This window comes from Thermobia domestica, chromosome 15 (assembly GCF_964235325.1).
Source record: "Thermobia domestica chromosome 15, izTheDome1.hap1.1, whole genome shotgun sequence".
NCBI lineage: Eukaryota > Metazoa > Arthropoda > Insecta > Zygentoma > Lepismatidae > Thermobia > Thermobia domestica.
The window spans coordinates 194,505,033-194,517,324 of NC_137468.1; the positions used below are offsets into that span (position 1 = coordinate 194,505,033).

The 12,292-nt window shown below is 38.2% G+C and overlaps 1 protein-coding gene across 2 annotated transcripts in view; it reads left to right on the forward strand.

Annotated features, from left to right (window-relative positions):
- LOC145671668 (uncharacterized) overlaps positions 1-12,292 on the forward strand; it is a 1,096,828-nt gene that overhangs the window by 343,417 nt on the left and 741,119 nt on the right. The window lies entirely within an intron of this gene.

The following is a 12,292-nucleotide window of genomic DNA, read 5'->3' on the forward strand; positions in this document are numbered from 1 at the left end:
GGTCTCGGGTTCAAACCCTGCTCCCGCCAAGTGAACTTTGTGGTGGACAAACACCGTGTGCGTGGGTTTTCTCGGGGTTCTCCCGTTTCCTCCCACTTTCTTCATTCCACAATTTCATTCATTACTCATCATCACCGTCTCCTTTAGCCTAATCGGCATAACCGTGGGACGTAAAACAAAAAAAAATATATTACATGTGCCGACTCAATCAAAACTGGAATAATTAAGTTTAATATATGCTTCAAAAGAAACTAAAGTTATTAAATTCGAACTCTGAATCGCTCAATTTTATGTGAAGTAATCACTTTCAGGTTGTTCATATCTTTGACAAACGATGATGTCACAATCTTAAGACTGTACTGTAATATCGCACGTGGTATTGTGTACAAACAACACTTATGCTTGTGTTTATAAACACCACCATATGGTTTTACGTAAAGATACTACGCACCACGTGGATCCACTGCAACCAGCAGACGATGAACTTCAGGCTCCTCGCACGAAGCAGACGACGACATCGGAGCAGCAGCGCCACCGCCCTCTGGGGATCTATAAATTCGGCAGCCGACAGCAGATCCGTACCAGTTGACTCTCCTACTGTTTGCTTCTGAACATTAGGAGTAACCTAACTTCAAGTCTCTAGTCTGCTACGGGACTCTTGGCTTTTCCGTTCTCCTGGCCTAGACTACTACAGGGCTCTGTTGGGAATCCTACATCCAGTCACTTAGCTTGCTACGGGGCTCTATGACCACTAACACCCTCACTGCTTGCTACGGAATTTTGGGGAATCCTTTGCACTCTGCCTAGCCTGCTACGGGATTTTGTGGAGATCCTGTCTGCGACTTTTCGGTCAAGGACTACCTGTCTCTAACCTCACAGGTATAGAGAAGAATATCTTTGTAGTATTTCTGTAAAATACTATTATTTAGTGAAATTTTATAATAAAAGCTGGTATTGGGAGTCGATTCCGGACACACATTTTATTACCTTGCTCTATCAACATCATATATGGGACAGTTTTACAATACGTACTCCAGCAGTGTGTCCGTTATTTTCATTTCCAAAAGTTGGCAACACTACTGATAGGAATTTGCCTCGAATACAATCCCCAGTAATATTGTTGTAATTAGGCTCCCCTTAAACAGTATTTCCATTCACATATAGCCCGGTGCTCGAAGGGGAGCTTTAACCCTTTTAGGCCCAATGTTCATTCCAATGGAAGTTTAGTTTATCGTGTTAGTTCCTACTCTTATAATAGAATGATTTAGTTTTAAGAACATTTGATACTTTAGATGGTTACAGAGGCCGCAGTGGCTCAGTGGTAGATCGTTCACCTCTCATGCATAGGGTTCTTGGTTCGATCCCAGCTCGTATCAAGTGAACTTTGTACGGAACAAACACCATGTGCGTTTGTTTTCTCGGGATTATCCCGTTTCCTCCCACTTTCTTCATTCCATCATTTCATTTATTTTTCATCTCACCATTTCTTCGCAAATTGAAAATTGCATTTTCATTTGTGTTTGTGAATTTTGAAATCCCCCCCGATTTTGGGGGGATATAATACGATATTATAGTTACGCAAAAATTTAAATTTAAAATTTATATTAAATTCAGATTTTCTTTCATTAACCAAACTGTGTACTCTCATTTTATTAATATTATAATAAGAAAGATTGAATGAGGACATACTTTAATGTGAGTTTCATTTTAATAGGCGGAGTTATTATTGTATGCTATCATTTTTCTAGTTTTACAAGAAAAATACGAGGAGTGATCGGAAACTAAGGTTACAAAGCCTGCAGTGAAACATGTATATATTATTTTATACAGCCAATACAGCCAAGAGATACTACATACATTAGGTTATCTTTCGACATAGTATCCATATCGGTTGGGGCACTTATCGTATCCTGGAATGAGTTTGAAGATTCCCTCCTGGTAAAAATCCTGTCCTGTCCTGGTCCTGTTCAGCCACGTTGTTACGAAGTGTTTCACCTCCTCGTCTGAAGCAAAATGACAGCCTTCTAGGTGCTCCTTCAAGTGCGGGAACAGGCGAAATTTCCTTGGAGCGAGGTTCGGGTAGTCGATGATGGCCCAGCTGTGTTCAAATCTGTCGGCCACTGCAATCTTCATCAATGACGTTTTCTCTACCCAGTCTCAAACTTCACCATTCACCAAACGACACCATTCTGCGACATGCTGACTAGACATTACAGTCTTTCTGTAAATCTTTACCAGCTGCCGTATGAATTTCAGCCGCGGCTATATGTTTCGTCAACATAAATCGAATCAGTAATAGGCTTCTTCGGGAGACCAGTAGTTTTTCGAACGGGTCCCCATTTGTAAAAAAATGAAATGAAATGAAATCTTTGAGTTTTACGTCCCACGATTATGGCGGTTAGGCTAAAGGAGACGGTGATTATGAGAAATGAATGAAATGGTGGAATGAAAGAAGTAGGAGGGAACGGGAGAATCTCGAGAAAACCCACGAACACGGTGTTTGTCCACCACAAAGTTCACTTGGCGGGAGCTGGGATCGAACCCGGGACCCCAAGCACCAGAGGTGAACGCTCTACCATTGAGTCACTGCGACCCCGGGTCACCATTTGTGATTACATACAAATAGTGTCATAGATGGCGGCTGGCTGAAACTGCACAGTTGCCAACTCCATGTATTAAAATTATCACACACTCTTCATTCCTCCACAACAGACGAAACTCCAGAGATATCGGCCTTATAACCTTAGTTTATGATTCTCCCTCGTAGATTTTCTCGAGAACTACGCATGGGGATTTAGTGTAATTCATATAATTTTCTCCAGTTCAATGACATAATTTTTTATATGTGTCATTTTTTTTGTTAGAGCTATTAAGTTTATATAATTCTCGTATAAACGTGTAAGTTCTAACCTCTTTGCTTCTTTCAGTGTATTTTACTTAACCAAAAATGTTTAAAAGAAGGAAACAGAAGTGTTTACTTTCATGTTTGCAAAGATCGTAAGTTGTGCGAGACATGAAAGAACATGAATGCGTTTGCCTGCAAGATAAAGGGAACCCATACAATCGCCTTGTGGTGCTTCTGAGGACAACCCATGTTGAATCGTCAAAGGAATTTTCTCCGGCCTCTTGGTTTGAAAATGCTCCTAGATAATCGATTTGTTCTATCGGAAATGGGATTAACAGTACAGCGGTCTTCCAACTAAAACATAATTCTCTTTTTTTATCCTTTCAGAAGCCAATCAAACGCTCTGTGAAAATTCTGATATTCAATTTAAAGAACACGACTTGTGATGGGCTTAAAAGTTGACTTCATATGATGAAAACTATTTTAGAATTGCACTGTAATGACCGGAAAATATTATATTATTTTGCTACGGTTTATGGAAGAGAATGTAAGAAGTTAAAGGCGTAGCCAGGATGTACACTCATGTCCAAAATGATTGTCGTATATCTATAACTGTTTTCTTGTAAGAATATAATTTGATAATGTTGTTGCAGGGTACTTTTAATACTGATACTATGTGTATAATCGGAAAATGTATATTTGTGGTAAATTTCATAAGAAAATAATTATAAATATGAAAATTAGAATGAGTAAAACGAAATGTTGCTAAATGGACAAGAAAGTTTTATTTTCGTTTTATTTGTTCTTATTTACTGCTCTTTTGACATGAAATTTGCCACATACATGTCTGCCGATTATACACATACTAACATTATAAGAAATACCGGGCGAGTTTGTTATCAAATTATATTCCTACAACAACATATTTATAGACATGCGACCATTTTCCCTCCACAGAAGAGTTTTCTTAAACACTCCCCTCGTCGGATAGGTTTATGAGGGAAGAAATTAATATAACTCATACTAACTAACTAACTAACTAACTAACTCTATGGCTTATGGAACCCGGAGGTTCAATGCCGCGTTCACAAAAGCTCTCCACTGACTTCTATCCTTAGCTAACTGCATCTAGTTTCTACTTTGTATTCCAATCTCTGCGAGATCCATCTTAATATTGTCCTCCCATCTGCGCCTAGGTCTTCCTAATGGTCGTTTTCCGATTGGTCTTCCTGTCAAGATTTTGAAAGCGTTTCTGCTTTCTCCCATTCTAGCTACATGACCCGCTCTCCTAAGCCTCCTAGACTTCACGACCCTAACAATATTGGGTAAACCATATAAATTATGTAGTTCCTCGTTATGAAGTTTCTGCCATTCCCCATTCCCGTACCTCTTGGGTCTGAATATTCGTCTCAGGATGTTGTTCTCAAATACTTTCAGTCTATGTTCTTCCCTCAGAGTAAGTGACCATGTTTCGCAGCCATACAAAACAACAGGCATGATTACCGTTTTGTATATTTTAAGCTTCAAATTTCTCGACAGAATCCGCGACGACAAGAGATTTTGAACCGAATAGTAACACAAATTCCCTGCTTTTAGTCGACATTTAATTTCTCCGTAAATATGATTTTCCTCTGTTAATATTGATCCTAGGTATCTGAAACTATCCACTTTATCAAAAGTATTATTTAATATTTTAACGCATCATAATTTGCTGTATTCCGGTCCCGACTCATACACATACTGAAAATATCACAATTAAACCTTCGTTTACATTCCGTCTGTCAAATTCTTACAAATAATCTATAGAGAGCAAAATGATTAAAAAAAATTGCAAGAAGCGTGTTTATTTAAAGGGAACACCGTAGTTAGAGGGTTGGACTCGTGTTCAGGTAGTCCCGGATTCGATTCCTAGCCGGTGCATCCCAATTTTCGGCATCTACCCAGCGTCGTGAGGCCAACTGGGGAATCACGTGAATAAAAGGCGTGACGGTCATTGGGTCTAGGAAAGCTCTTGATACGCCTGTTAAAGATAGAGCGACGCAGCGCGCTAACAACGTGTGCGTTGGTAGACTGGACGTACTTCAGTGAATCGCTAATAGATGGCGTTGGATCGGTTCAGGACTGTTACGCCATGTGGTTTGATTTGGGAATAGATATCATCTTGGGGGCGTGGTGGCTCAGTGATAGAGCGTTTATCTCCGGTGCTTGGGATTCCTGGTTCGATCCCAGCTCGCATCGTGTAGACTTTATGGTGGGCAAACACCGTGCTCATTGGTTTTCTCGGGGGGTTCTCCCGTTTCCTCCCCCTTTCTTCATTCCATCATTTCACTCATCTCTCCTCATTATCGTCTCCTTTAGTATAACCGGCATATTCATGGTACGTAAAACTAAAGATTTCATTTTTTTTTTAGATTCATCTTATCTCTTAACTCTCTATTCAAAGTGAAAGCGGATGAGAAAAATCATTTCCGATTTAACGTTCATAGCTATTGAATAAAAACCAGGGGCGGATCCAGGACCGACTTCTCGGGGGAGGGGCGATGGGTTGTCATACTGGTGCGGTACTTAGAGCTGCTTTTAACAGCTTCAAACTCTGGTATGGGTTTTATTTATATGTATAAAATAAGAAAGTGTAATCTTCTGGGGTGCAATCGCCCCGATCGTCCCCCCTGGACCCGCCATTGATAAAAACAGTCATGGATATCTAGAAGCAGCTTCCTGCAAACAATTGAACTTCTTCAGAAGATATTCCATCTTCATTCTAAACTTCCTACTAAGATCGGAAGTTGTAGAAATTTTATCACTTTCGGTTTCAATATTGCGAATACATCACTTTATTCAAACCAAACTCTTTCCCGTGGTATACACGTGGCGCATAAACTTTTTTTCTGCAAAAATACAATCATTAGGATAGTATTTATTGCGTATAAGATCGAAAGATGTTGACGAAATTTGAAGCTATAGTAGACGATTAGGTTATTTGCTTTTCAGTTATTTCCAATCAACATTGGAGTTCGGACTTCGGACTTTTTGAATCAAAACCAACTCCAAATGTAACGCCCACTAACTCAGGGACGTAGAACGTGCACAAAATGTCTAGTACGCTTACTGAGCTCGTCAAGGTATGCAACTATTTCAAGTTCACTCGAGCGAAAACTTTCGTTTTCGGGTTATTGAACATCAAAATGGGGGATTTTTGTCTAGTTTAATTTTCGCGAATACACAATAATTACTACTTTCAAGCAAAAGATAGAACTCATTTAATCTTGTCCAAAGTCGTCAGAGTAGTAGGTCTTGAGGGACTTAGTACACACTGTGTAAGAAATAGTTTATTATGCTACTCCTTGGTTCTCTAGTCATTGATCCAAACAATAAGTTTATATGAAAACGGTGAAATATTTTTTTATAAAATAAAATATTATCCAAGAAGATGTCAATGGTTTCTGTTTCGTGTCTTGTAGTTCACTAGGATAAGATATTATATTTGAAATAACTAAGTTTGAAGTTATACAAGGTGTATCAAAAGCCATGAGTCAAAAGGCTATCTGAATGATGAGTAAAGATATGAAAAAATTAAAAGAGAGAAAAATTATTGGAAATAGGTAGCTTTCAATCCAAAATGCCATTTCGTTTTCAATTGCGCCAGACGTTTGGACTTCACACTAGTAAGATGCCCAATATTAAAAGAAAAGTCTACTTTGCCAGTGCAGTATGCTGATCGAACAAACGCAAAGGCCCACAAAATGACATGGGGAACATGTACATGAACATAGTTTGTGTGAGGGAACCTCAAAAACTTCTAACCTAAGGGCCCCAGAAATGCTGTATTATTGGTATAGTGATGTCTCAAACACAGCATCTGGATTAATTTGTTCCTTTAATGAAACGTTTGTTCTAATGTATGATAACATAAATTGAGTACAATACTGTGGCCCCACGTAGTGTAGTAGCTAACGCTCTGATCTTGGGAGTGAAGTGTTCCAGGTTCGATTCCTGGTGGGAACACTCTATCGAAATAGTGTAGTAGCTTTCGCAAGTCAGCCATCCTGAATGAGGTTTTCCCGGATTTTCTTCATTCACATCAGGATAACTAACATATAGGTCCCGGGCCGCTTTCCTTCGTTTCCTCGGATAGTGTGATCGCAGGGGGAACTCATCCTTCATACGTAACGTACTAATGGGGCCGCGGTGGCTCAGTGCTGGAGCGTTCATCTCTAGTACATGAGGTCCCTGGTTCGATCCCAGTTCGCGCCAAGTAAGCTTCGTGGTAGACATGCACCGTATACGTGGGTTTTCGGGGTTATCCCGTTTGCTCCCACTTTGTTCATTTCACCAATTCATTCAATTCTCACCATAACCGTCTCTGTTAATCCATACGGCATAACTGTGAGACGTAAAACTAAGATTTCATTTCATTTTATTTGTAACAGGCTAACATGGCCATCGAGGTCAAAAGCCCAGATATCTAATTCCTAATCCAAGTCAATACAATACCATATGCAAAATAACTTATGATGATAATTCACGTTAACTTCTATACTTAAATCGTATGAAACGAATAGTGCCTGACTTCGATGCAAGTTTGGTACAGCTAATTTTCTAGTTGGTCTTTCAGTATACTCAAGATAAACTAATCGTAAAGTTAGAAGTATGACCCTTAGACAATATCCGTTTGCATTGAAAATCGTTATTACAACTCACTTACATGGTGTGTTTTGTAGCTATATACAGGTCACCCTAATAATGCCAGGCTTCTAAGTGGCTATATAGCGAAATCATGGGAATGACTCATGATAACAGACTTTCATTAAAAAAAAAAGAGAGTCTAAGGGGTTTACTTTTAACTTTTCGATTACTTCCATTTGTTTTGGAGGTTTCTATGAAGGAAAACAGTAAAATTACAGGTACTTACATACATTTCATTAGTAAAAAATCATCTTAAGAATACAAACTTATACAGTTGTTGCACTTTAATATTTGCCAACTTAGGAACACTTTTCTGTATTACAAGTAATTAAACAGTTTTCAACTCTTCGTTAAAGGAAGTGGATGTGGAATAAACGAAACGTCTTTCAAATTTGTTTCATTTATCTGTGTTGTGAGTTTACTGATGATTTCAGATGGTTTCCCCGAACGGGAATTTGAATAAACGAGGATGACAGTAGCACTTCAAGAATATTGGTAGACATGGTTCAGTACGGTCGGAAATTGCGCACGGGCGAATTTTGTAGCTTCGGGGAGAATTTAACCCTTTGGGACCCAGGTCTTTTTTGGCGTTTACCTACATTTTCAGTGAGTGACCTATACTTGATTGATATGGTTAAGGAATTTTTTTTTTTTTTTAGAAAAGGGATGTGGTTATTTTTTGGTGTAGGTTACATTGAAGTATTGCCAACGGAAAGGAAATTATTGAGGGAAATGGAAGGGTGAAAATTTACAAAAAAAAAAAAAATCCCTAACCGAATTTCAAGATCTTTTGTAGCTGGCACCACTGTTGACACATGAGTCTAACTAACCTAAAGAATTCTTTAGTATGTTGAGAAGGTACGGTGAAAACCTGAAGTCGCTGGCTGTCATACAAAAAGAGAAAGAAGAAATGTTATCATCATACATGTGAAATTTTTACACTTTTTACGCCTCAAAATCAGCAGATATACCGGGGCTACAGCTTCCCTAATTATCCTATTGAAACTTTTTTATAGTGCGTTCTGTAGACCAAAAAGTAGGCTTTTAGATACTAGGTGTTTTTTGTAATGTAGCCAACAAGAGGGAAATGTAGCTAACAAGAGGGGAAAAAAGGATTTTTCAAAATTTTCCCCTAAATAGGGAATTAAAACTTGCTGTGGCTGGAAAAACTGCTACCAGCCAGACGCAGGCTATCTTAAAGTAAACTTTCGTACACTACTAATATATCCTAGAAGTATCATGTCGATATCTAAGAAACAAAGCTTGTAGTTAAAAGAAATAGAATATGATAATAGAGAAGTAAAAAAAAAATCAAGCTTTAAAACCTAAATTCGAATTTTTCGTGTGCCCCTTAGTTACTTCATTGTAACTATCTGTACCCGCTTTTGTTCAGTAAGAAGCAATGCTCGATGGCATAAGTTGACTTGCGCTCGGACGTATAGGTACGGATTTATAAACAAAAATTTCTAAAAATTTCGATTTTTTTGCCAAATGTAAGGAAATTGTAAATTTCCTAGTTGGCAACACTGCGTACGGGCCGGTCCAATTGGTGTCGACAATTAGGTATCCATTTGAGGTGACTACTTCACAAGTCTTAAGAAGATCTCTCTATAACGAAGGAAGCTACAGGGAAAAAAGGAAAAAAAAAGAAAACTCGAAATTCGAAAATTCTTGAATTTTTTACTTTGAGCTAAAATTTGAGAAGGAAATTCGACACCCAGAAGAAAAAGGAACTAATGTGATAAAGTATGTTCCAATCATATTTGCCAAAAAAAAAAATCCCGATATCTTAATTAGTGTCCACACAGGAGCAGATTAAAAAAGGGACATACCCGTGTGTGTCCCTTTGGCTACCTGTGTCCGAAAGGGTTTAAACTACCGAACCACTCCTGAAATCAACAGTGTGTTTGTTTTGTTTTTCTTTAAAGAAAAAGAGAAATAGTTTTAATAATGTGAAAGACGAATTACTTTTCTGATGCATTCTCTCCTTCATACATAATTTTTTGCTTGATCCTTTTGTAGCTGATTGGTATACATTCAGTTGCCAGCGATGAAACGACGTTAGGGATGACTCGATGCGACAGATATACCCTAAACCATCGTGGAAACCATGTAGTCTTTCCACCATGCCCTAAACTGTGGGACACTTAACGCTATCTCGTGTGCGAAGATGGTCGTACTTTCTGAACAACTGATATTTAATGATTTACTGATTTGCAATAAATATTCAGCATCAATATGTATACACTCACTACGAACAACAAAATGTACGTAAAATGGGTATAAAAAAAATTCAAAGAAGGTTGAAGTTATGTGATCCTACCAAATGTACAGAGTGGTCCAAAAGTAGGTATACAGTCCCCTACTGATCGGTCATGACATTTATATAATTTATTTATTTATTGTTATCCACACAGTTACTGACTTAGTTTCTTCCTTATCTGTTCTTAATTTATTTTCACTTATACCTTAAGTTCGGAACAAACTAAAGCAAAGTAAATTCATTATCTTAATAAACTAAGATGTTATACTTGATCGATACTTGTCTGTATACCTACTTTTGGGCCACCCTGTAAATTATCTGTTCCGTTGTTTACTTCCAAACGTGTACTGTACCAACTTGCATATGAAGTCTTCACACGGGTCATCTCACCGTAGACACTAATAGTAATCCGCAATCATGAACATGTCCTATAGACCACGATGCCTTATTAATACGTCTCTTGAATGATTTGCTGGTACCACTTATTCTACCTATGTTTCAGGGGTGGATCCAGGGGGAAAAGCGATCGGGACGATTGCCCCCCAAGAAGAGTAAAACTTTCTTATTATATATATATATAATCCATTCCAAAGTTTGGACCCCTTAAAAGTAACAGTATGACAACCCATCGCCCCCCCCCCCAGAAGTCGGTCCTGGATCCGCTCCTGGTATGTTTATAGAAAGCAGTGACAAAACAGTATACGTAGTTCATTTACAGTATAAATTTCATAGTCTGTTCGTATTGATTACCTTTGATATTGCCGAAAGTTGTTTATCAACATCTTCAAAAAGAAAACATCGATGGCATTTTCATTGTTTATGGTACTGCTGAATCCAGGATTGATCATGAAGTCACAACAGTAGAATGTACACTTAAGAAGGCAGTATACGATCTCGTCTTTGACATGCTATGAACCATATGACAAAAGAATTTTCAATATGTCGATATTAATGGTCAAAGAAATAAGAACGATCTTATCAGAGTCTCGTTTCGATGGAACAAACTTACTTTTTGAAGAAATTCATTACAGGAAAATCATATTTTGAAGCGTTCAAACATTTGAAATAAATAAAACAATAAATTAAATGAAATCTTATAGTTTAACGTACCATGAGTGTGCCCTTTAGGCAAAGGGAGACGGATGATGAAGGCAATTGAATGATGCTGGAAAAATTGGTGGAATGAGAATGTGGTAGGAAACTGGAGTACTCTGAGAAAACTCACAGACACGATGTTATTCATAACAAACTTACTGGACCGGGGACCAAACCAGGGACCCTACGCACCAGAAGTAAGTGCTCTACCACTGAGCTACGGTGGCCGCCATTGAAGCATTTAAAGTGCAGTTCTATACATAATATTGAAAGCACTTCTTTTAATATAACGTACACTAGGTGTTATATCTCAATGCTTCGATTGTATAAAATCTGTACGTTATATGATGGAACAACTGTAATTACAGCATTACATTACCTACTTTTGGGCCACCCTGTAGTTGTTTTTATTAAAAATACAGCCCTTTCACACCAATACGCCGCTGGGTAATGTTCAATCAATGATAGCATAGAGTTTTTAATGTCCCTTTTCCGGAATCGCGTCAATGACCCTCGTCACTCACTGGACTGGGCGTGTATAACATTGTCATAGCATGTTCCTTTCTGGCCAATTTTAATTTTGGGAATAGGAAATAGTCACGCGGCGATAAATTAGGACCTTACTCGATACTCGGACCTCACGCGAACGATTTGCTTCCACAAACGCTCCATAACACCCAGATAAGAAATCGCATTATGGGCGATCATTTTACGCACTTGTTCCACCAACTCATCGCGAATTTTGTTTGTCGGCCTACCTTGCTTTGGGTCATGTTCCAAGGACTGACGACAGTCCCGAAATCGCGCATATCACTCGAACACACATGTACGACATAAGCACTCATCACCATGCACTTGTTTCATCATTTTCAATGTTTGTGTAAATGTTTTACCTAGCTTGAATCAAAATTTACAATATTAGCTCTTTGGTCCATTGTGTTCTTGTGACGAAGTGGCACCCGATACACTCACATTTCTTGCTATAAGTTGACACGGTTAATCGGTTAATAAGGATGGTTTAAAGGGACAAGTTTTGCCGATAGATGTCACTACAGTTTTCGTATCTTTCTCATGTATTTTTTACCTTTCACGAAAATTCAAGATTTCTCTTACAGATTTCAACCTAGAGACCCAAAATGTTTAGAGAAGGAACTTCATAACTTATCGAAGGCAACAATCCGTGCCGATTTTTTATTTAGAATGTTCTTCATTCTTCAAACAGTTATATTGTTAAACGTTTGGATATCAATTTCAACAATCAAGCCATTTCAACAATGAATAACATTTTAAATAAAACATCTGCACGGATTCTTGCCTTCGATATGTTATGATGTTCCTTTTCTAAAAATTTGAAGTTTCTAGATTGAAATTTGTAAGAGAAATCGTGAAGTTTCGTGAAAGGT